Source organism: Siphateles boraxobius, unplaced genomic scaffold, assembly GCF_051911475.1.
Source record: "Siphateles boraxobius isolate OS27281-9 unplaced genomic scaffold, OSU_SipBor_1 51, whole genome shotgun sequence".
Lineage (NCBI taxonomy): Eukaryota > Metazoa > Chordata > Actinopteri > Cypriniformes > Leuciscidae > Siphateles > Siphateles boraxobius.
This window is the reverse complement of record NW_027509153.1, coordinates 1,244,602-1,262,931: the sequence shown is the minus strand read 5'-3', so window position 1 is coordinate 1,262,931 and position 18,330 is coordinate 1,244,602. Positions and strand designations below refer to the sequence as shown.

Below are 18,330 nucleotides of genomic sequence, written 5' to 3'. Positions count from 1 at the left end.
CACCTCCTCTCTGTAGGCCGTTTCATCGTTGTCGGTGATCAGACCTACGACCGTAGTATCATCAGCAAACTTGATGATGGAATTAGAGCTGTGAGTTGCCACGCAGTCATATGTGTACAAGGAGTACAAGAGTGGGCTGAGAACACAGCCCTGTGGGGCTCCAGTGTTGAGGGTCAGTGATGAGGAGATGTTGCTGCCTATTCTAACCACCTGGCGTCTGTTTGACAGGAAGTCCAGGATCCAGCTGCACAGCAAGCTGTTTAAGCCCAGAGCCCGGAGTTTCACATCAAGCAAGGAGGGCACTATGGTATTGAATGCTGAGCTGTAGTCTACAAATAGCATTCTCACATATGTGTTCCTCTTTTCCAGGTGGGAGAGAGCAGTGTGTATTGTAGATGCAATAGCATCATCAGTGGAGCGGTTATTGCGGTATGCAAACTGCAGTGGGTCTAGTGAGGAAGGTAGAACAGAGCAGATGTAATCTCTGACTAGTCTCTCAAAGCATTTACTGATGATGGGGGTCAGAGCAACAGGGCGCCAGTCATTTAAGCAGGTGATGTTGGTTTGCTTCGGTACAGGTACGATGATGGACGTTTTGAAGCATGTGGGGACTACAGACAAGGAGAGGGACCAATTGAAAATGTCCGTAAAAACACCAGCTAGTTGGTTCGCGCACTTTCTGATGACGCGGCCCGGAATACCGTCTGGACCCGCGGCTTTACGGATGTTCACCCGACGGAAAGATCGGGTTACATCCGCTACAGAGACGGAGAGAGTACTAACCTCTGTAGCTTCAGCCGCGAGAACTCTCTCCGCGAGGGGGATGTTAGTTCCCTCAAATCGAGCATAAAAAGTGTTCAGCTCATCTGGGAGAGAGGCAGTGTTGTTCACTGTGGAGTTTATGTTTCCTTTATAGTCCGTAATATCAGTTCAAAAACAATATATCTCAGCTGATAATAAACAAACAATTGAATAATTGACACACACCTGATTTATGTTGGGTAAATTGGGCCAACCATAGCTGATTCCAGTCTGGCTTAGACTCAGTGGCAGGGGTTATTTTTTTCTGTTACATTGACACTTATACATTAAAAGGAGGACTTTGAGGAGTGATGTTTTTGGAAACAGAAAAAGACAAACACTGTAATGTCTGGACGAGGAAGAGTAAGAGCAAGGGGCCCAGGGAGAAGAGCAGGCCCAGTGAGAGATGCAGTGAGAGGTGCAGTGAGAGGTGCAGTGAGATGTGCAGTGAGATGTGCAGTGAGATGTGCAGTGAGAGGTGCAGTGAGAGGTGCAGTGAGAGGTGCAGTGAGAGGTGCAGTGAGATGTGCAGTGAGATGTGCAGTGAGATGTGCAGTGAGAGGTGCAGTGAGAGATGAGATGTGCAGTGAGAGGTGCAGTGAGAGATGAGAGGTGCAGTGAGATGTGCAGTGAGATGTGCAGTGAGAGGTGCAGTGAGAGATGCAGTGAGATGTGCGAGAGGTGCAGTGAGAGGTGCAGTGAGATGTGCAGTGAGAGGTGCAGTGAGAGATGAGAGGTGCAGTGAGATGTGCAGTGATATGTGCAGTGAGAGGTGCAGTGAGAGATGCAGTGAGATGTGCGAGAGGTGCAGTGAGAGGTGCAGTGAGATGTGCAGTGAGAGGTGCAGTTAGAGATGAGAGGTGCATTGAGAGGTGCAGTGAGAGATGAGATGTGCAGTGAGAGGTGCAGTGAGAGATGAGAGGTGCAGTGAGAGGAGCAGGGCCAGGGAGAAGCGCAGGCCTAAGGACTTCCAAGGGCTGCAAGAACAGTAGTCAGTGATGAAATTCGTGCCACTATCATTGACCATGTAATCAACCACGGTCTTACACTAAGAGAGGCTGGTAAACAGTAAAGAGAAAAAAAAACTGATTTGCTTTTTACTGGAATACTGTACATGTGGACATACAGTTCCCAACCAATAAATTTAGTGTAAAAATGGTGGATTGCATGTTTTGTATGCAAATACCTGTAAAACTGAAACACAAAAGTCTATGAAGTTTTTGTAATACAATAGCCAGTATTTTGAAACCTGGTGTACTTTGATTGACTGCATGTACCTTGTGAAGTGAAAACAAGTGTTATTCTTTGACAGAATAATTTCATTCTGAGTCAGATTTCCAGTGTTTTGGTAAAGTTAGTGTGTGCAGAGAAAGATGTGTTCTATTTTGAAATGAAGAGTTAGTATATATTTACAGTTTTTTTCAATTGTTTACACGCAATTTTGAAAACCTCTACCTCCTTCTCCTCTTCATCTACCTCCTTCACCTCTTCCTCTACCTCCTTCTCCTCTTCATCTACCTCCTTCTCCTCTTCCTCTACCTCCTTCACCTCTTCCTCTACCTCCTTCTCCTCTTCATCTACCTCCTTCACCTCTTCCTCTACCTCCTTCTCCTCTTCCTCTACCTCCTTCTCCTCTTCATCTACCTCCTTCACCTCTTCCTCTACCTCCTTCTCCTCTTCCTCTACCTCCTTCTCCTCTTCCTCTACCTCCTTCTCCTCTTCATCTACCTCCTTCAACTCTTCCTCTACCTCCTTCTCCTCTTCCTCTACCTCCTTCATCTCCTCTTTGAGCCCCCCCTCTTATTCTCACTCTTCTTCTTCTTCTAGCTCCTTCCATTTTTGTTGAAGACAGGTGAACTCACCTGCTGCCTTTTATAGCACTCCTGAGTGATGCGTTTTCAAATTAGCACATGTGTGCTTCCACGCCTGATGGATGTGCATATCCAATTCATTCATTAGTGTGGTCAATGGCAATCCGGGGCTTTGTAATGACAAGGAAGTAACCTCACAATCCTTATCTGTGTCTAAGGTGTGAAAATGTGTGTAGAGTTTTACAAATCACTGTGTGTAATGTTTTGCTAAAAGGGTAAAGCAGACATTGTGTGTAATGTTGTGCAAATCTGTGGAGGGGTTTTGCTCATTGGAGTAGAATTTTGCAAATTGCGTGGAAATTTTTATTTTAGTGTGTAAACAATCATAAAAATCTGTAACAAAATGTGTTCTTGAGAAGAAAATTATCCATTTGGCCAATTGTGTTTTGTTGGTGTGAGTCTGTGTTAAGAGTTTAGGAAAAAGTATCTGAAGTATGGGTAAGCGCTTGTTAGCGATTGAAAAAAACTGTAAATACTTTTGAAAACAGATTCAAATAATTACAATCCTAAATTGCAATATTATTTCCCACTATTACTGTTTTTGACTGTATTTTAATCATATTTCAAAAACAAAAAGAATCTTACTGAACATAGACCTTTAAACAGTATTGTATAATTCCATCTAGGATTAGTTAAAATTATTGGACAGTTATGACTGTTTCTTTCTCTTGTTACATATGCAACATATATTATATTTCATTGCATGTTGTCTCGGTAAGTAATTTCAAATTGTATTGGTCCAAAATAATTGAATTTGCATATTAACTGTCACAACTCAGTAGAGTCACACAAATTAGTGCTAGCAGCTGACACAATTCTGAAAACTATTGGAACAAATGTATACATTTTATTCTATAACCTTAAGTACGTATTTGACATCCAATATTTTCTATTTTATATGAGGGTAGTCTTGGATAGATAAAGCGGTAATTAAATAAATGACCTGCTAGACTAAATGTTTTGTCTTTTTCCTTCACAGACTACTCCTTCGGGGGCATTACTGCAAGATGCATCTGCAGTTCGACTGCATCGTTTGTGGTCGGACACTTTGCCACCAGAGGATCACAGGTGGATTGCCAGCAGGCTTTTTAAAATGGGGCCCAAGGGAAAACAAGAGCTTCGAGACAACCTACAGCTCTGGTATTACCCACCACAGCCAGCACTTATTTACAACCAGGCTCCAGCTCCAGACAGATTTTTTTGTCATAATCTGTTGCTACAACATGGTCACAGAAACCCTCATCTGTACGAAGTGTAAAGCCTCGCATGTGTCCTGGAGTCAGACTGTCCTGCAACAGCTGGATCTGGGCCATCGCTCTGAATTTCGGGTCATCCTCACGCGGAAGTAAGTACACTTTAATTCCACATCCAGTTGATAGCCCATCATCACATATGTTTGCAAATACTTTACAAATCAATTATGTAAAATATATGAATGTGTGGATTTTGCTTTTCCTAAGGTATGCCTGTGATATGAGAGTCATTCGGCTCCTGCGTGAGCGTGGCCTAGGCAACAGTCCCGTGTCATCAAACAGCTGCGTGAGAACCACAGTGAGGAGTGGCTCCAGCTTATGGCCCGGTACACCACCCAATGTGTGGACTTCCTCAAACGACCCGGGGTGTTGCAAAACAATTCCAGGAACCCCCAGAGCCTACAGTGGTCCCAAGCTGCAAGTGGCTGCTCACCGTGTACAGCCAAGACATCCTGACAAGGCTGGATGAAATCCATACAAGGATAACATCTACGTATGGTTCAGTCTTGAAGATGGATTCCACTAAAAAGGTTAGCAGGGGATTTTTGTTAATTTATGATGTTTACTGTTATATCATTATCAGAGCATGAGTATCATATTCTACATGGTGTGATGTTTCATTGCATTGCATGCTTCCTGTCATCTACTGCAGATCACTAAGAAGCTGGCTGGGACGGCAAGGGGAACGGGACTCTGGCTTACCTCTGTTGGCAATGAGTTTGGTCAGGTGCTCATGAGTGTGCTGACAGCACAGGAAGGAGCAGGACTGGACATGATGGTCGATGGTCTGGTGAAAAGGTACAAGCAGGCTAGTGTGGATCCACCTGCTGTTTTGTACGTGGACTGTGGCTGCTGCACTGATGTGGGTGAGACCAAGCTGAAAACCAGATTCAGAGGGTGGCCTGATCTCATGATTCGCTTGGACATCTGGCATTTTATGCGCAGGATTGCCATGGGGTGTACAACTGATGCCCATCAGCTGTATCCCATCTTCATGTCACGGCTGTCAGCATGCATTTTTGAGTGGGATGCGGCTGATGTTTCTATGCTTCGCAAAGCAAAGAGAGAGCTGTTGATATCCCAGGGTTGGCCTGCGCTGACAGATGAAGATGTCAACAAGCATCTTACCAGGCATGAGCTGGCACTCCATTGCCGGAGGAGGACCTGTGGAGAGGAGACTACCATCCTTCTCCTTGAGCGGCTGCTTACAGAGCTCCTGAGCAGCAAGGGCAAAGACTCCCTGGGTGTTCCTCTCCTGGACCGAGAAAGGATGGAGCACATCTGGAATGTCCAGAAGAAGCATGTGAAATGCATTCAAGACCCCCCTGGCCCACATAATTAAACGTGTTGGGCCTCTAAATAAAACTGTTTTGTTTTTTTTCTCCTTGACGATGAGCTCTATATTCTCACACTATATGAGCTACTACAAAAGCCTAAGGTATCAAATATGATACACAACATTCTATTTAATTTCCGTTTGTTTATTGTTTTTATTTCAGGTGAGCTCATTGGAGTGCAGTATCTGTTCCAGCAGACTGGTCAGGCACTGCAGGACATGAATCCTGACTCTGAGCAGACAGCAGAGCTCATTGAGGACCTCAGTGTGGAGGAGCGAGATGAAGATGAGGGCTTCTGTGACATCAGCGAGGATCACACAATAGCAGATCCGGAGGCTGTTCTGTCACCACCCTCTTCCACACTGACACTGGGTTCTTCTACCCTGGTCACCAGCAGTGCCACACCTGTACTGGGCTCCACATCCCCTTCACTGATCCCTGACCCCAAACTTGTCCTCACACAGTCTCCTTCATCACCTGGACCCTCAGGGACTGCTGTCACACCTGTTCCCTCTGAAACATCTGTTTCAACACTCCCCTCAGAGCCAGAGGATGCTGGTCAGGATGTTGATGAAGAAGAGACGGTAAATACTACTCCTTTGTATGTCTTTCAAATTAACTAGAATAATTATGATGAATTAACATCCAGTGCTTTAAATCCAGACTTTCCACATATTTCACATTTAAAAGTACAGCCTAAATTCATTTGTAAGCTGCAAATACACATCAAGTCAAGTCATCTTTATTTATTTGGTGCTTTGTAAAATGTCAAGAATGGCGCTCTCTGCTTTGTACTATACAGTGCTTTACGGTGATAAACAGGAAAATAACAGAATCAGTTATGGAATTATGCATTAGACAGATGTGATGTAATATTTGTATTGCATGTTTGTGTTTTTTAATAGGCTGTTGACTACCAAAATATCCCGGGTTATCAACATGTGGACCAGGTGGCAGAACATCTGGTGGATCTCCGGGACCACACAGCCCTCGGCCTGACCAACCAGGAAGCCAACACCATAATTGCTCTTTGGCAGAACCTGGATGACCGGGACAAGGAACGGGTGGTGTATGACAGTCGATGCCAAAAGAGACTGCTGAGTGGACGCTTCAAGGTCCCGAAGAAGCCCACTCAACCTGGTGTAGAGAGCACCACCAGATGTGTGCTGGGTGCAAGCAGCGCACCTGCTCAGTGGCCTGACTGTTGCCGTCTGGTGGAGACCATCTTCATCAGACTTTGCACTGTCCACCCAAGCCCCAAAAGAAAAGGCAAGGGAGCCCTGTCAAGATGGTCTCTGATCCTGCAAGACTATCGCAGGATAAGGCAGCTTGTACTGGGCAACAGCTTGGTGATGTGAGGAACATCCATGCAGCTGGTGGAGGTTAACCAGAACACCCTGATTCAGTGGTATAACAAAAGACAGAAAAAGCAGGAGCTGTCTGTGCTGCTTCAGGGCATTCAGTTGCCTCAGCCCCTCCCTGAAGCTCATGAGCCTCTCCAGGTAGCCAAACGTCTACGGACTGAGCCAGAACAACCAGGGGAGCAGCACCAGTACAAGCTACCAGAGAGTACAGCTGGTCAGGCAAAGCAGAGGCAGACTTCTGTTGGGCGACCCCCTCTCAGACCCAAGGCACCAGCGCAGAGTCAGACGTTGCTGACACCATCTGCATCTGGAGCATCACTGCAGATGGTACCAAATATACTTATACCATCAGCACCAGGTTTCCAGGGTGTGCCCATGTTCCAGGCTGTGCCAATGTTCCAGGGTGTGCCAATGTTCCAGGGAGTGCAAATGATCCAGGGCATCCCAATGGCCCAGGGGATGCAAATGGTACAGCCACTGTTACAGCCAACAGCTGTACAGGGCACCCGCTTACCCGCTTCACCAGCTGCCAATCCAGACGCCATGCCCAAGAGACCCTACAGGAGAACCGTAGAGGCCAACACTTGCAAAAAATGTGGGCAATTTAAAACAAGTGCAACAGGACATAGCCAGTACAGGGGCAGGGTGTACTGCCCACAGACTGAGACTGTTTCAAAAGAAGTGTGGTTAGAGGAAATGCGGAGAACCATTTCCAAATAATGTATATATTTTCATGTATATAGCATCATGTATATAGTGTAAACAGTTGTTTAAATAGTTAATACTTGTGTTGAATATTATTTAATTGTTTTTTTTAACGTTATTTAACATTTTAACTTTTTATTTCTTGTTTTTGAAAACCTATTTAACTCTTCATTTTATTTATTTATTTTTAAAACATGTTACCAGTATTTAACATTTTAATATTCATTACTGTTCTGTTGGCATGACTGGAAAATAAAAACAAATTGGCAAGTGATTTCTTTTTGACTTTGACTTTCATATAACACTAGTTCATCAGAACACTGCAACAATATAACATTTGTATATAAAAAATATAATTTATACATTTTGTTATTCTTGTGATTGATATTTTCAGCATATTAGTTACTATTTAATGGGTTGCATCTTTGTTCATTACAAATAACAGATTTGCAAGTGTCTTGTTTGAATGTAACCTAAAAAAATACTTAATCAGATCAATAATAATACAACAACTACTAAATAATAACACTGTTCCATTGGCAATTATATATTTTTATGAAAGAATATCAAAGAAACACAACAAACAAATTACATATGTATATTTTATTAACACTGGAACAGTATGCATTCAAAAAGAATTTGCTTATTTACTTTTACTTTCATATAACACAATATTTCATCAGTACACTGCACCAATATAACATTTGTATTTAAAAAGATAATTTGTCCATTTTGTTATTCTTGTGACAGACATTCTTCATATTAGTTACTATTTAATGGGTTGCATCTTTGTTAGTTGCATAATAATGCAAATAACATTTTTTTTTTAATGAAAGAATACCAAAAAACAACAAACAAATTACATATGTATATTTTATAAACACTGGAACAGTATGCATTAAAAAATTTAGCTTATTTACTTTTACTTTATTATAACAATATTTTATCAGTACACTGCAACAATATAACATTTGTATATAAAAATATAATTTGTACATTTTGTTATTCTTGTGAAACATTTTACAGCATATAAGTTACTAATTAATGATTTGCATCTTTGTTCATTGCATAATAATGCAAATAACATTATTTTTCATGATAGAATATCAAAAAACACAACAAACAAATTAAATATGTATATTTTATTAAAACGGGAACAGTATGCATTCAAAAATAATGATTATTTATTCAAATAATAAATATTACAAAAAGTTGTCTTTAGCTGGATTCGAACCCCAGTCTTGGTGCACACCTGAAATAGAAAACAGTGTGATATAAATGCGTGATTTTCACACACGAAGAAACCGGAAAATGTATCATAAGATCTATGCTAATGAAGGCATATCTTTGAACATCAAATTTCAGCCTTTCTTTTCTTCGTTTTTTCTTTCTCTTCTTCCCCCTCTCTTTTTCTTCCTTCCCCCTTTTCTTCCCTTCTTCCCCACCTTTGTTGGACTATTGTTCCCCAGCTTTAACGCAGCGCCTTAGACCGCTCGGCCATCCTGACATGACAGCCAGTGATGAGCAGCATTTTTCCACCTACACGGAATGGCAGATGATCTAGAATCTAGGGGTCAACGCTCACCTGAGTCACAGCACATGCCACGTTGGCGCAGTTAGGCAGCGCGTCAGTCTCATAATCTGAAGGTCGTGAGTTCGAGCCTCACACGGGGCAGAATGGTGCTTTTTGATACACGGGACCGTGTAAATAAAGGAGCTGCTTTCTGTATTCCCTTTTATGCCTTTGTCCATTTCTTCATATGCACTGTAATTGAAATCCAGTGTTTTTTTAAGACTAATGTTGAACAAATGCAGTAATAGTATTACTCTCATATTCATGTCATATGTGTCAGTGTTGTTACAATGTTTTGTTAAGGCTTATATCATTCTTGCATTCTAATGGCATGTCTTGTTAATGCTAATGTAATGTTTTACATGACATTCCTTGAATCTTGTGTCATGACACTCCACCCCATGCCCCCAAACCCATGACATTTCATTCCAAGAAATTTCCAAGAATCCTTGCCATGAAATTCTACTGCATCTTCTTCCGGTAAACATCACAACATGTTATTTCGTGAAATTCAGTTGAATCCGATTCAATCAACATGTCCATTTTTTCTGAAATGTCATGACTTGAAATTCCAAGTGCCATAGAATCCCATACATTGCACTAAAGTGTTACTTTAAAGGCCATGTACTGCAGGTCAGTGTTACTTTAATGTTTGGTTTATTCTAGCATGAAATGAATTGCAGTGCTTTGTCAACATTACTGCATTTCTTGATAAACTTGCCAGAGGGTTAAAGACTCTAGCTTGGGCCCGCAGCCAATTGTCGGTTTGTCAGAAGTGGGATTCGAACCCACGCCACAAGGGGAGACTGCGACCTGAACGCAGTGCCTTAGACCGCTCGGCAATCCTGACATGACAGCCAGTGATGAGCAGCATTTTTCCACCTACACGGAATAGCAGATGATCTAGAATCTAGGGGTTAACGCTCACCTGAGTCAGAGCACATGCCACGTTGGCGCAGTTAGACAGCGCGTCAGTCTCATAATCTGAAGGTCGTGAGTTCGAGCCTCACACGGGGCAGAATGGTGCTTTTTGATACACGGGACCGTGTAAATAAAGGAGCTGCTTTCTGTATTCCCTTTTATGCCTTTGTCCATTTCTTCATATGCACTGTAATTGAAATCCAGTGTTTTTTTAAGACTAATGTTGAACAAATGCAGTAATAGTATTACTCTCATATTCATGTCATATGTGTCAGTGTTGTTACAATGTTTTGTTAAGGCTTATATCATTCTTTCATTCTAATGGCATGTCTTGTTAATGCTAATGAAATGTTTTACATGACATTCCTTGAATCTTGTGTCATGACACTCCACCCCATGCCCCCAAACCCATGACATTTCATTCCAAGAAATTTCCAAGAATCCTTGCCATGAAATTCTAGCACGAACTGAATTGCAGTGCTTTGTCAACATTACTGCATTTCTTGATAAACTTGCCAGAGGGTTAAAGACTCTATCTTGGGCCCGCAGCCAAATGTCAGTTTGTCAGAAGTGGGATTCGAACCCACGCCTCCAGGGGAGACTGCGACCTGAACGCAGCGCCTTAGACCGCTCGGCCATCCTGACATGACGGCCAGTGGTGAGCAGCATTTTTCCACCTACACGGAATGGCAGATGATCTAGAATCCAGGGGTTAACGCTCACCTGAGTCACAGCACATGCCACGTTGCCGCAGTTAGGCAGAGCGTCAGTCTCATAATCTGAAGGTTGTGAGTTCGAGCCTCACACGGGGCAGAATGGTGCTTTTTGATACACGGGACCGTGTAAATAAAGGAGCTGCTTTCTGTATTCCCTTTTATGCCTTTGTCCATTTCTTCATATGCACTGTAATTGAAATCCAGTGTTTTTTTAAGACTAATGTTGAACAAATGCAGTAATAGTATTACTCTCATATTCATGTCATATGTGTCAGTGTTGTTACGTCCAAGGACGTATTCATTGTGTGTCTGTAACATACTAGGAGTGTTATGTGCATGTGTATTCTCTTTCTCTTTTCTTGTGCCTTTGATAGGATTAAGGGCTACCACCTGTGCTCGTTAAACTGTGAGTGTTGTCCGCGCACTGATTGGTGCGTGTCCTGAGGAGTCTAATAAAGCAGCAGAGAGAGTGCTGAGGAAAGAAAGAGACATCGCGGCGTTTGAGGTTGTTCCGCTCTCCAAGCCCAGACAAGTGAGCGCTGGTCGCGCTCTTTGATGTGTGTGGTCACAATGTGTGTCCTAACGTGACTCTTGAATTTATTTTTCAGTTATGATTAGTTAAGAGTTTGTGGGTAATGTAGGGTGGAGGATACCCAGAACTTTTCTCTTGTTTAATGGTTAGTTAGGGAGTGAGGGAAGTTATCTGTTTTGTTTTGTTTTCTGTTTTGTATAGGTAAGGTAATGTTATTCCCCTTTTAGGTAGAGGCTATTTTTGTTTTCTTTTGAATTGGGTCCTCCTCCCGAGGTAACATTTTTTGTTTTGGATTTATTTGTAATGTGTTTTGTTTACTTGATGTTATTAATTTTTTTTGTTTAGCTTTGTCAAAGGGTACAGAAATAAAAGGCAGACATGCCATTTCAAAGTGAACTTTGTTTGATTATTTGGTGAATCTGGGACTGGAGAGCTGCAGATCCTCAAAGTCTCTTCACTATTTGTTCGTCGTTCCCTATTATCCCCTGGACAAAGAGGGGAGACGTAACAATTGGGGGCTCGTCCGTACGGCGTAGTTGAAAGCCTTTCTAGTGAAGGAAACAACGTGGTGAGTTTACTCTCTTCTCTCTTTTTCTTGTCTGATATGTCTTCGTAGTAGGGGAGGGGAAAGAGACCTCTTGTGGTAGGAGAAATGGAATTCGATTTGACAGCTTTCACTCTTTCTCCTACCACAGAAGTTTTTGAGCGATGCAGAAAGAAAGATTTATTATTGATCGCAGATTTTTTTAATATTCGAGTGACGAGAGAGACTACTAAGCAGGTTATAAAAGAAGAATTATATGACAAGCTAGTAGAGGATGGTATTTTGGCAGAGGGTTCGGATAGGGAGAAATATCACAATGTTACACCTATGGCTTTGTCAGATACTGAGCAAGTGCGATATGATCCCAGGTTGCAGATTAGACTAAGAGAATTAGAGTTAGAAATAAAAAAACAAGAATGTGAGTCTCAAATTATTAGGCTGCGTGTTATAGAGGCGGAGAAGGAGCGTGATATTCAACTCCGTAAAAGAGATCTAGAAGCGTCAAAAAACCCGGTGCCTGTACCTCGTTCACGAACACCCTCTATGGCGTCCCAAATGTCGCCAGATAGATCTGTTGCGGCGTCTAATGTTTCTCCGTTTGACATCAGCAGAAATGTTAAACTCGTGCCTCCTTTCAGAGAAGCCGAAGTAGATGCTTATTTTGTAGCTTTTGAGCGAATAGCTGGTAAGCTTAACTGGCCAAAAGACATGTGGGCTTTGTTACTTCAATGTAGTCTCGTGGGTAAAGCACAAGAAGTTATCTCAGCGTTAAGCCTAGATGATTCGCTTGATTATGATGTGGTAAAGTCTACAGTGCTCCGCGTATACGAGTTAGTTCCCGAAGCGTATCGCCAGAGGTTTCGATCTCATACGAAGACATCCAGGCAAACATATGTTGAGTTTGGAAGAGAGAAGAGAACGTTGTTTGAAAAATGGTGCCTGTCTAGTAAAACTGACACTTTTGAACAACTTTGTGAATTAGTTTTACTAGAGGATTTTAAAAAGAGTATTCCAGAAAAAGTCGTGCAGCATTTAAATGAGCAGAAGATAACCACGCTGGCCGAAGCCGCTGTATCCGCGGATGAATTTGTGCTTACGCATCGTAAGTTTTTTATGCAAGAGTTACCAACTTCTAGTTTTTCTTCATCCGCTGATAAATTTGTGAGAGAAGATGTCCCTTCTCATAGTTTTTCTCGTTCGTGGAAAAACGATGCTCGTCCAAAAATGACTGGTCGAAATTCGGCGCGTCAAGGAGACAAGCGGGCTTGTTTTTACTGCCTGGATCCTGGACATTTAATTTCTGAGTGTAGGGAGTGGAATAAGAAAAATGTGAAAAAAAAAGGTGTTGCGCTCACGCAGACGCTGCCAGGGGTGCGAGAGGTTGAAGTGTCTGGTTATGAACCATTTATTTTAGATGGTCAGGTGTCTATCTCTGATTCCCAGTTTACGCAGGTGTCGATCTTGCGAGATACGGGTTCTTTTCAGTCTTTTATATTAGAGAGTGTTTTGCCTTTCTCGGAAAAATCGTATACCGGTACTGATGTGTTAGTACGAGGTATAGAAATGGGCTGTGTACAGGTGCCTTTACATGAAGTGGACTTAAAATCGGATCTTGTCTCTGGCATTGTTAAGTTAGGTGTTCGCAAACAATTGCCTGTTGCTGGAGTACATATTATTCTGGGAAATGACCTTGCAGGGGGCAAAGTTTTTTCTAGTCCAGTCGTGATGCATAAACCCATGGTTAAGGAGCAGCCTGACCTAGGTGTTCAGTTCCCTTCTGTTTTTCCGGCATGTGCTGTGACAAGGGCTCAAGTTCAAAGGTTTCGAGACGTTGTTAATCTCTCTGATTTGTTTTTAAAAACAGAATCCAAGACGGAAGAGTCAGAGTTATGTGAGGTAAGCAAAGTGACAGATACTTCATTAATTCTTGAAGCTCCCTTTAATGTTGGAAAGGAGAAATTGTCAGCTGAGCAAAAATCAGATGTTTCCTTTGCAGAATGTGTTAAAGCAGCGGTCAACGTGGAAGACAGAGCGGATGCTAAAATAGGTTATTTTTGGGAGAATGATTTGTAAATGCGTAAATGGAAACCGCTTTATGATGAAAAAGGTGTGCAGGAGACGTTTCAGATTGTTTTGCCTGCTAGCTATCGTGTTCCAGTTTTAAAATTGGCACATGAAAATCTCATGGCAGGTCATTTAGGAGTGACAAAAACTGTTTGCCGCATTTCTAAATATTTCTTTTGGCCTGGTCTTCGATCCTCTGTTGTTAACTTTTGTCGCTCTTGTGGTGTGTGTCAACGTATTGGAAAGCCTAATCAGAAGGTACCCGTTGCCCCTCTGTATCCCATACCGGTAATAGAAGAACCATTTGAACGACTTATTGTTGATTGTGTGGGTCCGCTGCCAAAGTCCAAATCGGGACACCAGTATGTGCTAACGATCATGTGTGCAGCCACTAGATTCCCTGAAGCCATTCCCTTGCGTTCGTTGAAAGCACAGACGGTGGTAAAGGACTTGGTTAAGTTTTTTACCATGTTTGGTCTACCGCGAGTAATACAGAGCGATCAAGGAACAAATTTCACTTCTAAAATATTCACACAAATTTTGAAGGAATTGGGAATTGAGCACAGAGTATCTAGTCCTTATCACCCCGAGTCACAAGGGGCCTTAGAAAGGTTCCATCAAACCCTAAAAACTATGATCCGCGCATATTGTTTGCAGACGGGAAAAGACTGGGTGGAGGGGTTGCCTTTTTTGTTATTCGCTGCTAGAGAAGCAGTTCAGGAGTCCTTGGGATTTAGTCCCGCCGAACTAGTGTTCGGACACACCGTGAGGGGTCCGTTAAAATTGCTGTATGAACATTTGTTGATGAAAAATCCTTCTTCGGTCTCTCTCTTGGATTATGTGAGTTCATTCAGAGAGAGACTTCATAAGGCGTGTGATGTAGCTAAGGCTCATCTATCTGTCACACAGTCGAAAATGAAGCAGCAGTTTGATAAAAAGAGTGTCAGGAGGAATTTGCAGGTTGGTGACTCTGTTCTTGTGCTTTTGCCAGTGCCTGCTGATGCTTTGCAAGCAAAGTTTTCAGGACCATATGTCATAGAGAAAAAGCTCAGTGAAACTGATTACGTTATTCAAACTCCTGATCGTCGACGAAAAACTAGAGTTTGCCATGTGAATATGCTTAAGGCGTATGTGGAGAGGGAACCGAAAAATGCTCTGTCTGTAGACGTTCCATTGGTTTCTTCCGCGGTCACCATAATTGCCTCTTGTGCTGTAGAAGATGATGGTGTTGCTCCAACTTCTACTCCTCATCTGAAGAATTCTAACATTTTGGGTGATTTAGGAGGTTACCTGGTGCATTTATCTGAAAAACAGTATGAGGATGTGTGTAATTTGATCCAGTCTTTTCCCTCACTTTTTTAAGACGTGCCTAGCAGAACATCTGTATTATGTCATGACATTGAAGTGGGAAGTGCAACCCCGGTGAAACAGCATCCATATAGGGTGAATCAAAAAAAACGTGAAATTATGAAGGGCGAGGTAGAATATCTGTTAAAACATGGGTTAGCCGTACCAAGTCAGAGTCCATGGAGCTCCCCATGCTTGCTAGTACCCAAACCAGACTCCACATATCGCTTTTGTACGGACTATAGAAAAGTTAATAACCTTTCAAAACCGTATTCATTTCCACTGCCTCGCATTGAAGATTGTATCGATCGGGTGGGAGCAGCAAGATATGTAACAAAGTTGGATCTGTTGAAAGGTTACTGGCAGGTGCCTCTTACGCCACGGGCTTCAGAAATTTCCGCTTTTGCTACACCCGACAACTTTCTTCAATACACTGTCCTTGCGTTCGGGATGCGAAATGCTCCTGCGACATTTCAAAGGCTTATGCAGAGGGTTTTATCTAATGTACCGAAGTGTGATGCATATATAGATGATGTGGTACTGTATTCAGACAGTTGGACCGAACATATGACTAATCTTGAGTTATTGTTTACTCGATTGTCAGACTCTTCTCTGACTGTAAATCTCGCAAAGTGTGAATTTGCGAAAGCAGAGGTGACCTACTTGGGAAAGAAGGTGGGTCAAGGAAGTGTGAGACCTGTAGAAGCGAAGGTTTCTGCGATAATAGCCTATCCATCTCCATCTAATAAACGTGAGCTAAGACGGTTTCTTGGAATGTGTGGGTATTATAGAAATTTCTGCAAAAATTTCTCCAGCGTTGTGACCCCACTTACGGATCTACTTAGTGATAAAAGGAAATTTGTATGGTCTAATGAGTGCGAGCATGCTTTTTTATCTGCTAAAGATCTTCTGTGTTACGCCCCTGTTCTAAAGGCTCCGGATTTCCATCGCCCTTTTAAGCTGCACGTAGATGCGAGTTCATCTGGGGCAGGAGCAGTATTATTACAAGAGGACCATATGGAAATTGATCATCCTGTGTGCTATTTTTCCAAAAAGTTTTCGAGGTGCCAGAGTAACTACAGCACAATTGAAAAGGAAGCTCTTGCTTTAGTGCTGGCACTCCAACACTTTGAGGTTTATTTGGGAGGTAGTAGTGTGCCCATTATTGTATTCACCGACCATAACCCTCTGACGTTTCTTTCCCGTATGTGTAATGCCAACCAGCGTTTGATGCGATGGGCATTAATTGTACAGGAATATAACCTAGATATTAAACATCTGAAAGGCACTGAAAATGTCGTAGCGGATGCGCTGTCCAGGGTATAGTGTCCTGAACCATAAGAAAGGTTGTTTTTGTTTTTCCTATAATTGAGGGAATATAGGAAAAATTTATTGGTGGGGGTGTTACGTCCAAGGACGTATTCATTGTGTGTCTGTAACATACTAGGAGTGTTATGTGCATGTGTATTCTCTTTCTCTTTTCTTGTGCCTTTGATAGGATTAAGGGCTACCACCTGTGCTCGTTAAACTGTGAGTGTTGTCCGCGCACTGATTGGTGCGTGTCCTGAGGAGTCTAATAAAGCAGCAGAGAGAGTGCTGAGGAAAGAAAGAGACATCGCGGCGTTTGAGGTTGTTCCGCTCTCCAAGCCCAGACAAGTGAGCGCTGGTCGCGCTCTTTGATGTGTGTGGTCACAATGTGTGTCCTAACGTGACTCTTGAATTTATTTTTCAGTTATGATTAGTTAAGAGTTTGTGGGTAATGTAGGGTGGAGGATACCCAGAACTTTTCTCTTGTTTAATGGTTAGTTAGGGAGTGAGGGAAGTTATCTGTTTTGTTTTGTTTTCTGTTTTGTATAGGTAAGGTAATGTTATTCCCCTTTTAGGTAGAGGTTATTTTTGTTTTCTTTTGAATTGGGTCCTCCTCCCGAGGTAACATTTTTTGTTTTGGATTTATTTGTAATGTGTTTTGTTTACTTGATGTTATTAATTTTTTTTGTTTAGCTTTGTCAAAGGGTACAGAAATAAAAGGCAGACATGCCATTTCAAAGTGAACTTTGTTTGATTATTTGGTGAATCTGGGACTGGAGAGCTGGAGATCCTCAAAGTCTCTTCACTATTTGTTCGTCGTTCCCTATTATCCCCTGGACAAAGAGGGGAGACGTAACAGTGTTGTTACAATGTTTTGTTAAGGCTTATATCATTCTTTCATTCTAATGGCATGTCTTGTTAATGCTAATGTAATGTTTTACATGACATTCCTTGAATCTTGTGTCATGACACTCCACCCCATGCCCCCAAACCCATGACATTTCATTCCAAGAAATTTCCAAGAATCCTTGCAATGAAATTCTACTGCATCTTCCGGTAAACATCACAACATGTTATTTCGTGAAATTCAGTTGAATCCGATTCAATCAACATGTCCATTTTTTCTGAAATGTCATGACTTGAAATTCCAAGTGCCATAGAATCCCATACATTGCACTAAAGTGTTACTTTAAAGGCCATGTACTGCAGGTCAGTGTTACTTTAATGTTTGGTTAATTCTAGAATGAACTGAATTGCAGTGCTTTGTCAACATTACTGCATTTCTTGATAAACTTGCCAGAGGGTTAAAGACTCTAGCTTGAGCCAGGCAGCAAAAGGTTAGGTTTGTCAGAAGTGGGATTTGAACCCACGCCTCCAGGGGAGACTGCGACCTGAACGCTACCTGACAGCCGTGCGGCTGTTTCACAACAGCCAAACAAGCGCGAGCACTCCATCATTGTTGAGCGAATGGCGTTCTCGGACTTCATCTTTGTCAGAGTTCCTCGGCCAATCACGCGTCGTATCTTCATCTTTGCTTGGCGAATGGCGTTATCGGGCTTCATCTTTTTCAGAGTTCCTTGGCCAATCACGTTTCGGATCTCCATCTTTGCTGAGCCAATGGCGTTCTCTGGTTTCATCTTTGAGAGGATTCTTTGGCCAATCACGCATCGAATCTTCATCTTTCAGGCGCCGTGGAGAGACGGGCTCTTTTATTCTCAGGTATACCCGCGCCGAAGTATTGCCGTTCATTCATCGAATGTCAACAAGTAAGAAAAACTACATTAACAACAATACAATAATACATATTTCATTTTCTTCTCGTATTTTATGACCCATTAAGGTGTTTATTGTTATGATCTATCGCGATCTTGATCTGCTGGCAACCTCAGCATTTCATCTTAATGTGTTGATGAACTACATTAACATCAGCAACATATTTTTCATATATTGCTAACTTTTTCTTGTATGTTATGCTGCATTAAGGTACTTTTTAA

The 18,330-nt window shown here is 42.2% G+C and overlaps 2 non-coding genes across 2 annotated transcripts; one reads left to right on the top strand and one right to left on the bottom strand.

Moving 5' to 3' along the window:
* Positions 1-8,932: 8,932 nt before the first annotated feature.
* trnam-cau (transfer RNA methionine (anticodon CAU)) lies at positions 8,933-9,006 on the top strand. The gene has a single exon. It is a non-coding gene; the product is annotated as a tRNA-Met (tRNA).
* Positions 9,007-10,387: 1,381 nt separating this feature from the next.
* trnal-cag (transfer RNA leucine (anticodon CAG)) lies at positions 10,388-10,470 on the bottom strand. Its single transcript has one exon. It is a non-coding gene; the product is annotated as a tRNA-Leu (tRNA).
* Between the last annotated feature and the right edge of the window lie 7,860 nt (positions 10,471-18,330).